Source organism: Triticum urartu, chromosome 6A, assembly GCF_056163025.1.
Source record: "Triticum urartu cultivar PI428250 chromosome 6A, HENAU_Tu73, whole genome shotgun sequence".
Lineage (NCBI taxonomy): Eukaryota > Viridiplantae > Streptophyta > Magnoliopsida > Poales > Poaceae > Triticum > Triticum urartu.
In genome coordinates, this window is record NC_141878.1 from 67,340,205 (window position 1) to 67,350,779 (window position 10,575).

The 10,575-nt window shown below is 44.4% G+C and overlaps 1 pseudogene; it reads right to left on the bottom strand.

The window, feature by feature from the left end:
* Nucleotides 1–9,319: 9,319 nt before the first annotated feature.
* On the bottom strand, nucleotides 9,320–10,151 carry LOC147963962 (uncharacterized; annotated as a pseudogene).
* Nucleotides 10,152–10,575: the final 424 nt, after the last annotated feature.

Sequence of the window (10,575 nt, forward strand, 5' to 3'; positions counted from 1 at the left end):
GATGCTGATCGGGATCTTGTCCGTAACCAAAACCCCGCACTGAGCAACAAATGTGCTCTTTGTCCGGAGGGGTTCAATCGGTTGGCCGTCGGGCGCGATTGCTATGATCTCAAACTTTTCATCCGAGCTCAACTTTTTCTTCGGGCCTCGTCTCTTTACCGAAGTTGTGCTCGATCCGGAGGGCTAGAAAAAAGAACAAAGACTTAATTAATATGTGTACATACCAAAACAATGAATGCATCAATTAGCTAGTCAGCAGAAGCTTAACTAATATATATACCTGGCCGGACTCGGTTCGGTCACCGGAGACGTCATCACGGTCTCCTTCTTGCACCGGCATTGGGTCACCGGAGCCGTGCTCACGGTCTCCTTCTTGCACCGGCATTAGGTCATCAGAGCCATCATAATCATAGCCAGCTGCTTCCAGACCATCGGTGTCATTGAGAAACAACGAGAAGACGGCATCACTTCCTCGTGCGATTATGTCCCCCAACAACTCTTCTTGTACTTCGTCTCGGGCGGTGTCCATAGTTTCTACAAATATTGACAACATGGCAATTATTATTCAAACATGACAGATGGATATATTAGTGGCAAACATAGAACTAATATTAATTAGTGGCCTCGACGCTGCTTCTCTAGGGTTTGGGGTGGCCTCGACGCTGCTTCTCTAGGGTTTGGGGTGGCCTCGACGCTGCTTCTCTAGGGTTTGGGGTGGCCTCGACAACGCTTCAAGGATAAAAAAAAGAGGAAGAAGAATAAAAAAAGAGGAGAAGAAATAATAGAGGAGTTCTACTCCTCTATTCTTTCTTCTCCTCTTTTTTTCTTCTTCTTCCTCTTTTTTTATCGGGAACGAGGGTCGTCGAGGGTCAGCGAGCGGTAGAGGAAACCCTAAATAGCAAGTATCGTGGGTGTGAGATACATGTGGCCGTCGGTGTCGGACACTACATCCACGTCCCACAAGTGACGTGGGCGTCGAAGCCCGCGCCACTTGTGGGACGTGGATGTAGTGTCCGACACCACGGTACATGTATCTCACACCGACGATACTTTCTATTTAGGGTTTCTCCTCTACCGCTCGGCGACCCTCGACGACCCTCGTTCCCGATAAAATAAAGAGGAAGAAGAATAAAAAAAGAGAAGAAGATTTCTTCTTCTCTCTTTTTTTCTTCTTCTTCCTCTTTATTTTATCGGAAACGAGGGTCGTCGAGGGTCAGGGTCGCCGAACGGTAGAGGAAACCCTAAATAGCAAGTATCATGGGTGTGAGATACATGTGGCCGTCGGTGTCGGACACTACATCCACGTCCCACAAGTGACGTGGGCGTCGAAGCCCGCGCCACTTGTGGGACGTGGATGTAGTGTCCGACACCGACGGTACATGTATCTCACACCGACGATACTTTCTATTTAGGGTTTCTCCTCTACCGCTTGGCGACCCTCGACGACCCTCGTTCCCGATAAAATAAAGAGGAAGAAGAAGAAAAAAAAGAGGAGAAGAAAGAATAGAGGAGTAGAACTCCTCTATTCTTTCTTCTCCTCTTTTTTTTCTTCTTCCTCTTCTTTTTTTATCCTCTTCTTCCTCTCATGTTCGACGACCCTCGACCCCTCGGCGACCCTAGACCCCCTCTCGACCCCCTCATGTCGAAGTTATCGGGTAGGGGGTATATCGACAATGACATACCCGATACATACATACATACATATCACATGCATCCATACATATATGAACAAAATTAATATCTACTAATTAACAACCTAAATAAAAAACTAATATATATAGGAAGAAGAAGAAAAAAAGAAGAGAAGAAAGAATAGAGGAGAAGACTTCCTCTTCTTCCTCTCCTCTTCTTTTCCCTCTTCTTCCCCTTCTTCCTCGTCTCTCTCATGAATGTCCGACGTTCTCGACCCCCCCCACGTGTCGAAGAAAAAAAAGAAGAAGAAAAAAGAGGAGAACAAGAAAGGAATAGAGGAGAAAAGAGAAAATAGAATATATATTCTATTTTTCTCTTCTTCTCCTCTATTCCTTTGTTCTTCCCCTCTTCTTTTTGTTCTTTATTCTTCTTCTTATTTATTTCTCCTCGTCTTCCTCTCCCCTCTTCTTCTCCTTTCTTCCTCTTCTTATTTCCTTTTTCCTCTCATTCTTTTTCTTCTTCTTCCTTCTTAAAAATACATGAAGTAGTATTGCTTGTTTTTTTTAAAATAATGTTCAAATAGAAATTTTCGAAAAAAGTAAAGGTTTTGCCTAATTCATTGTTCATATGAATATGCAAACATTTGCATATTTACAATAATCAATATCACCAAAAAAATCTATGAACAGAAAAGAATACTATTTTTTCTGTTAATCTATCTTTTGCATACATATACACACATACATATACTATACATATACATATAATCAGGAAAAAACATATATGAATTTGCAAAAAAAATAAAAAATAGGGGGGAAGAGGGGGGCAGTGCTGGCCCTGACCAAAGCGAGAGGCGACGGCGGCGCGGGGCGGCGACGGCGAGGCAGAGGCGGGGCAGCGATGGCGTCGGGTGGCGACGCGGGGCGGCGACGGCGTAGGGGCGCGACGCGGGGCGGCGACGGCGTCGGGGCGGCGCAGGGAGGTGACCGCGACGGCGCGGGGTGGCGACGGTGTTTGGGCAGCGCGGGACTGCGTCGGAGGTAGGGGCGACGACGGCGACGGCGAGGCGCAGAGGGGCAGCCTGGCAGCGTCGGGCAGGGAAGACGAACTGAATGGAAATTTTCACAAGTGCGAGTTATATAGCAAAGGCATTGGTCATGGTTCGTGGCACAAACCATGACCAATGCCCCCCTTTAGTCCCGGTTGGTGCCACCAACCGGGACCAAATGCCTATTTTCAGCAGCCCAAAGGGCGGGAAGCGGCGGCCTTTGGTCCCGGTTGGTAGAACCAACCGGGACTAAAGGGGGGCATTGGTCACGGTTCATGTCACCAACCGTGACCAATGCCCCCATTTAGTCCCGGTTGGTGCCACCAACCGGGACCAAAGGCCTTGTGCGGCTGCTGCATCGAAAGTTTAGTCCCACCTCGCTAGTTGAGAGGGGTGCGCACTGGTTTAGAAGCCCCACTGCCGCACCCCTCTCGAGCTCCTCTCCATTGCAGGCTTACGGGCCTAATTGTCACTGCTATGCCTGTGGGCCTACTAGGCCTCCCGCGGGCCTGAATCCTGGCCCTTGGATGGGTTTCTAGTCGTATTCAGGCCGTGGGGGCCCAGTAGGTGGCATTTTTTTTGTTTTTTTGTTGCTTTATTTATTTTATTTTGTTTTTTGCTTTATTTTTTAATTCTTTATGCTTTTAGTTTTAGAAAAATTATAAACTTTTTGTTAATGCCATTAGTTTTCAAATTTGAAAACACTTTTTTTGTTTTCTTTGTTGCTTTATTTATTTTATTTTGTTTCTACTTACAACAAAATACTTATTGTTGCTATTTTTTCCAGTTTTTTTGTTTTGTTTTCTACATTATTTATTTTCTTTTGTTTTTTGCTTTATTTTTTATTCTTTTTGCTTTTAGTTTTAGAAAAATTATAAACTTTCTGTTAGTGCCATTAGTTTTCAAATTTGAAAACACTTTTTTAGTTTTTTGTTTTCTTTGTTGCTTTATTTATTTTATTTTGTGATTAACTTTACTATAAAAATAGTTTTTTTCCTGTTTTTTTGATTTGTTTTTTGCATTATTTATTTTCTTTTGTTTTTTGCTTTAATTTTTAATTCTGTTTGCTTTTAGGTTAGCAAAATTATAAACTTTCTGTTAGTGCCATTAGTTTTAGAAAAATTATAAACTTTCTATTAGTGCCATTAGTTTTCAAATTTGAATAGTTAAAATTTGAATTCTTTGAAAATTGTTTGGATCACAAGTTTGTGATTAACGTACTAAAAAATGAGAATAGATGCACTTATAGAGAAAATTCAACCTAAATTCCTAGTAAATTTCTATGAATTTCAGAGAAATTCACTATGAATTTAGGTTAAACTTTTCTCTATGAGGGCATCTATTTTCACTTTGAGAGGAGCTCAACAAGGCAGAGAGGGAAGGGCTTATAAACCGGTGTGAGCCCCCTTCGGTTGGCGAGGTGGGACTAAACTCAGCCCGCAACGAGGACCAACCCTTTAGTCCCGGTTTGTGGCACAAACCGGGACTAATGGTCATGAGCCAGGGGCGAGGAGCAAAATTATAAACTTTCTGTTAGTGCCATTAGTTTTAGAAAGTTGAAAGTTGAAAGTTGGCATGGGCCAGGGACTAATGGTCATGGTATTACGAGGGCCAAACCATAAGATATGAAAGCATTTCAAATGAACTCTGAAAAAGTTGAAAGTTGCCATGGTATCATAATTTCACCCACATAGCATGTGCATGTACAAAACGGACAATGGTAGCATGTTCGTGTGTTACAAAGTTGGCATGGTATCATCATAATAGTTGCGGGAGAAAGTCTTCACTTTTTCTTCGCTTGTGTCATTTGCTTATTGCGCCGTAACCATGGATAATCTTCATTATTTATCAGGATGCTTGGGTCAGCCTTGACATTGATGGGAGAAATTTCATGAAACATTTCATAATCTTCAGACATGTCTGTCTTGCCGTCCACTCCCAGGATGTCCCTTTTTCCTGAAAGAACTATGTGGCGCTTTGGCTCATCGTATGATGTATTCGCTTCCTTATCTTTTTTTTTCTTGGTTTGGTAGACATGTCCCTCACATAGATAACCTGTGCCACATCATTGGCTAGGACGAACGGTTCGTCAGTGTACCCAAGATTTTTCAGATCCACTGTTGTCATTCCGTACTGTGGGTCTACCTGTACCCTGCCGCCTGACAGATTGACCCATTTGCACTTTAACAAAGGGACCTTAAAATCAGGTCCGTAGTCAAGTTCCCATATGTCCACTATGTAACCATAATATGTGTCCTTTCCGCTCTTGGTTGCTGCATCAAAGCGGACACCGCTGTTTTGGTTGGTGCTCTTTTGATCTTGGGCGATCGTGTAAAATGTATTCCCATTTATCTCGTATCCTTTGTAAGTCAGTACAGTCAAAGATGGTCCCCTGGACAACAAGTACAACTCATCACAAACAGTGTTGTCACCTGTGAGACGTGTTTCCAACCAACTGCTGAAAGTCCTGATGTGTTCACATGTAATCCAGTCGTCGCACTGCTCCGGGTGTTTGGAGCGCAGACTGTTCTTGTGTTCATCGACATACGGGGTCACCAAGGTAGAGTTCTATAGAACTGTGTAGTGTGCTTGAGACCAAGAATATCCGTCCCTACATATTATTGAGTCTCTTCCAAGAGTGCCTTTTCCAGTCAGTCTCCCCTCATACCGCGATTTAGGGAGACCTATCTTCTTAAGGCCAGGAATGAAGTCAACACAAAACCCGATAACATCCTCTGTTTGATGGCCCATGGAGATGCTTCCTTCTGGCCTAGCGCGGTTACGGACATATTTCTTTAGGACTCCCATGAACCTCTCAAAGGGGAACATATTGTGTAGAAATAAGGGCCCCAGGATGACAATCTCGTCGACTAGATGAACTAGGACGTGCATCATGATATTGAAGAAGGATGGTGGGAACACCAGCTCGAAACTGACAAGACATTGCGCCACATCACTCCTTAGCCTTGGTACGATTTCTGGATCGATCACCTTCTGAGAGATTGCATTGAGGAATGCACATAGCTTCACAATGGCTAATCGGATGTTTTCCGGTAGAAGCCCCCTCAATGCAACCGGAAGCAGTTGCGTCATAATCACATGGCAGTCATGAGACTTTAGGTTCTGAAACTTTTTCTCTGGCATATTTATTATTCCCTTTATATTCGACGAGAAGCCAGTCGTGACCTTCATACTGAGCAGGCATTCAAAGAAGATTTCTTTCTCTTCTTTCATAAGAGCGTAGCTGGCAGGACCTTTATACTGCTTCGGAGGCATGCCGTCTTTTTCGTGCAAACGTTGCAGGTCCTCCTGTGCCTCAGGTGTATCTTTTGTCTTCCCATACACGCCCAAGAAGCCTAGCAGGTTCACGCAAAGGTTCTTCGTCACGTGCATCACGTCGATTGAAGAGCGGACCTCTAGGTCTTTCCAGTAGGGTAGGTCCCAAAATATAGATTTCTTCTTCCACATGGGTGCGTGTCCCTCAGCGTCATTCGGAACAGCTAGTCCACCGGGACCCTTTCCAAAGATTACGTAGTGTAAATCATTGACCATAGCAAGTACGTGATCACCGGTACGCATGGCGGGCTTCTTCCGGTGATCTTCCTCGCCTTTGAAATGCTTTCCTTTCTTTCGACATTTATGGTTGGTAGGAAGAAATCGACGATGGCCCAGGTATACATTCTTCCTGCATTTGTCTAGGTATATACTTTCAGTGTCATCTAAACAGTGCGTGCATGCGTGTGGTATCCTTTGTTTGTCTGTCCTGAAAGGTTACTGAGAGCGGGCCAATCGTTGATGGTCACGAACAGCAACGCCTTAAGGTTAAATTCCTCCTGTCTGTGCTCATCCCACGTACGTACACCATTTCCATTCCACAGCTGTAAAAGTTCTTCAACTAATGGCCTTAGGTACACATCAATTTCGTTGTCGGGTTGCTTAGGGCCTTGGATGAGAACTGGCATCATAATGAACTTCCGCTTCATGCACATCCAAGGAGGAAGGTTATACATACATAGAGTCACGGGCCAGGTGCTGTGATTGCTGCTCTGCTCCCCGAAAGGATTAATGCCATCCGCGCTTAAAGCAAACCATACATTCCTTGCGTCCTTTGCAAACTCATCCCAGTACTTTCTCTCGATTTTTCTCCACTGCGACCCGTCAGCGGGTGCTCTCAACTTCCCATCTTTCTTTCTGTTCTCACTGTGCCATCGCATCAACTTGGCATTCTCTTCGTTTCTGAACGGACGTTTCAACCATGGTATTATAGGAGCATACCACATCACCTTCGCAGGAACCCTCTTCCTGGGGGGCTCACCGTCAACATCACCAGGGTCATCTCGTCTGATCAATGCACCGCATACCGGGCATGCGTTCAGATCCTTGTATGCACCGCGGTAGAGGATGCAGTCATTAGGGCATGCATGTATCTTCTCCACCTCCAATCCTAGAGGGCATACGACCTTGTTTTCTGCGTATGTACCGTCGGGCAATTCGTTATCCTTTGGAAGCTTCTTCTTCAATATTTTCAGTAGCTTCTCAAATCCTTTGTCAGCCACAGCATTCTCTGCCTTCCACTGCAGCAATTCCAGTACGGTACCGAGCTTTGTGTTTCCATCTTTGCAATTGGGGTATAACCCTTTTTTGTGATCCTCTAACATGCGATCGAACTTCAGCTTCTCCTTTTGACTTTCGCATTGCGTCCTTGCATCGACAATGACCCGGTGGAGATCATCATCATCGGGCACATCGTCTGGTTCCTCTTGATCTTCAGCAGCTTCACCCGTTGCAGCATCATTGGGCACATCGTCTGGTTCCTCTTGATCTTCACCAGCTCCCCCCATTGCAGCATCACCGTATTCAGGGGGCACATAGTTGTCATCATACTCTTCTTCTTCGCCGACTTCCATCATAACCCCTATTTCTTCGTGCCTCGTCCAAACATTATAGTGTGGCATGAAACCCTTGTAAAGCAGGTGGGAGTGAAGGATTTTCCGGTTAGAGTAAGACCTCGTATTCCCACGTTCAGTGCATGGACAACACATAAAACCATTCTACTTGTTTGCCTCAGCCGCATCGAGAAACTCATGCACGCCCTTAATGTACTCGCAGGTGTGTCTGTCACCGTACATCCATTGTCGGTTCATCTGTGTGCATTATATATAATTAAGTGTCCAAATTAATAGAAGGTCATCATCACATTAAAACCAAAGTGCATACATAGTTCTCATCTAACAACATATAGCTCTCCAGAGCATCTAATTAATTAAACCATACATTGAAACTATATAAAACATTTCAATGTGAAAACAAATGCGATCATAATCGCAACCAAGGTAACAATTGATCCAACGGCATAATGATACCAAGCCTCGGTATGAATGGCATATTTTCTAATCTTTCTAATCTTCAAGCGCATTGCATCCATCTTGATCTTGTGATCATCGACGACATCCCCAACATGCAACTCCAATATCATCTTCTCCTCCTCAATTTTTTTTATTTTTTCCTTCAACAAATTGTTTTCTTCTTCAACTAAATTTAACCTCTCGACAATAGGGTCGGTTGGCATTTCCGATTCACATACATCCTACATAAATAAAATCTATGTCACGTTGCTCGGCATAATTTTCATAAACAATAAATGAACCAATAGTTATAAAGATAATATATATACCACATCCGAATCATAGACAGGATGAGGGCCGACGGGGGCGGATACCAAAACCATCGCACTATATAAGATGCAATAATAAATGTAAGAAAATGATACAAGTATCTATCTAAACATACAAGTAAAAATATTTTTCCTTTCAGAAAGAAGATAAGAATAAGAGGCTCACCACGGTGGTGTCGGTGATGAGATCGGCGCGGGTGATCGACGGCGGTGAAGACGGGGACGGGGCGTGACGGACCGCTAAATCTAGACAAATCTCGAGGAAAAGGGAGCTTGGAGGTCGAGCTTGGAGAGGAGAAAGCTTAAGTAGTGTGGCTCGGGCATTCCATCGAACACCTTGTGTGCATAAGAGGTGAGCTAGAGCACCACCAAGCCCTCTCCCCCTCGGCCAGAGAAAAACAGAGCACTGGGGTGCTTTGCTCGCGAGCGAGGGGTATATATAGGCACCTCATTGGTCCCGGTTGGTGACATGAGCCGGGACTAAAGGGGAGCCTTTGGTCCTGGTTCAAGCCACCAACCGGGACCAATGGTGGTGGGCCAGGAGCGAGGCCCATTGGTCCCGGTTCATCCCACCAACCGGGACCAAAAGGTCCAGATGAACCGGGACCAATGGCCCACGTGGCCCGGCCGGCCCCCTGGGCTCACGAACCGGGACCACTGAACCGGGACTAATGGGCGGACCCGGCTTGGACCAAAGCCCTGTTTTCTACTAGTGAGTGGTGCAGGTAAATAAAGTGGAGCTTGAGGTGAAGGTAAAAACTTAGGAGTGATGGGTTTTGGCACAATCTGATTCGGTGAGTTGCGGCATTGGCCGATCATGTGTCCCTCCTTGCCACACCCGAAGCACTTTCCTCAACGATACTCAGACTGAAAAACTGTGTGATTTCCGTGACAAATAACACAATTATTACCTCTGGCTGTGTTATCGGGCGGTTGTTTGGACGCCAATTATGTTGCATTTTTCTCTATATATTCCCTTGATTTCCATGATCAACCTTGATCTTCTTACGTTGTTGCTCCACTTCCTCTTGCTCTTCCACATATGCTTGTTCTACAGTTAATGCCTTGTTACCAACATCTCAAAAAGATTTGAGTTCGAATACCTCTACTCGTGCTTTAATTGGTTGATGAAGTCCGTGCGCGAAACGTCGAGCCTTAGCTTCATCGTCCTGGGCATAGACAGAAGCATAACGAGCAAGTCTAGAAAATTCTATTTCATACTCAATGACTGACTTCTGATCCTGCTTTAACTGTAGAAACGCTAACTCCATTTTCCTTTGAACACTTTCCGGAAAATATTTCCTATAAAACTCTTCTTTAAATGACTTCCATGTGAACACATGATCCTCAGGATACTTCTTTTTATGCACGGACCACCAATCAAACGCCCCACCTTGCAACATAAATATGGCTAATGTGACTTTCTCTTCATCAGGACAGTGCATGGCATCGAATTTTTTCTCTATTTCTGTTAGCCAATCCTCAGCTTCCAACGGGTTTACACTACCAAGAAAAGAAGGTGGCTTAAGTCGTTGAAACTCACATAGTCCACCCTGTTTTTCTCCATCAGATAATTCCTTCCCTTTAGCTGATTGTTGCACCAGATGTTCCAGAATTTCAGTTTGCCTCATTTGAGTTTGTACCTGTTGACGTAAGATGCTTAGGAGCAACTCATTTGGAAGTGATTGCTCGGTTACAGCTGCTAGCGCATCTCTGCTACCACCGGTTTGTGATGCAGAAAAATCTCCATTATTACCAACCATCTACGCATGTAAAAAAACAAAATTAATATATTAGATCACACACCATTTTATACTAAGTCCATATGATTACTAGGGAATAGCAGTAGTACAACCAAAATTACACATCCGAGCTGCTAGATGTGTTGCTGCCAACGACTATTCCTATCCTTGCATGCATCAACTACTGACAACTGTGCTAGTGTTGTCACAAAGGCTAGTTCTAGCTAGTCATATACCTACACAAAAGTCTACTACCATCCACTGGTTACATCCATCACCATCGGTTCTACTATCCATACTATTATTTTATTTAAGGCTAGCAACTAGTACTCCTGTCCTATATCTAAGCACCACTGTTTGCCTCGCTCTCCTGCGCCAGAAGCTTGTCACGCAGGCTCCTGTTCTCCGCCCTTAACTCCATAAGCTGACTCTCTGGCTTGTTTGTCATCTCGTCCAGCATATCACTCTCTTGCTTCAGT